The sequence below is a fragment of the Arachis duranensis genome, chromosome 1 (genome assembly GCF_000817695.3).
Source record: "Arachis duranensis cultivar V14167 chromosome 1, aradu.V14167.gnm2.J7QH, whole genome shotgun sequence".
In the NCBI taxonomy this organism is placed as follows: Eukaryota; Viridiplantae; Streptophyta; class Magnoliopsida; order Fabales; family Fabaceae; genus Arachis; species Arachis duranensis.
Genome location: NC_029772.3, coordinates 15,784,689 through 15,785,073, shown reverse-complemented (window position 1 = coordinate 15,785,073; position 385 = coordinate 15,784,689).

Sequence of the window (385 nt, the reverse complement as noted above, 5' to 3'; positions counted from 1 at the left end):
ATGTTTTTAGTATGATCTAGTTAGTTTTTAGTATATTTTTATTAGTTTTTAGTTAAAATTCACTTTTCTGGACTTTACTATGAGTTTGTGTATTTTTCTGTGATTTCAGGTATTTTCTGGCTGAAATTGAGGGACCTGAGCAAAAATCTGATTCAGAGACCAAAAAGGACTGCAGATGCTGTTGGATTCTGACCTCCCTGCACTCGAAGTGGATTTTCTGGAGCTACAAAAGCCCAATTGGCGCGCTCTCAACGGCGTTGGAAAGTAGACATCCTGGGCTTTCCAGCAATATATGATAGTCCATACTTTGCCCAAGATTTGATGGCCCAAACCGGCGTTCAAAGTCACCCTCAGAAATCCCAGCGTTAAACGCCGGAACTGGCAC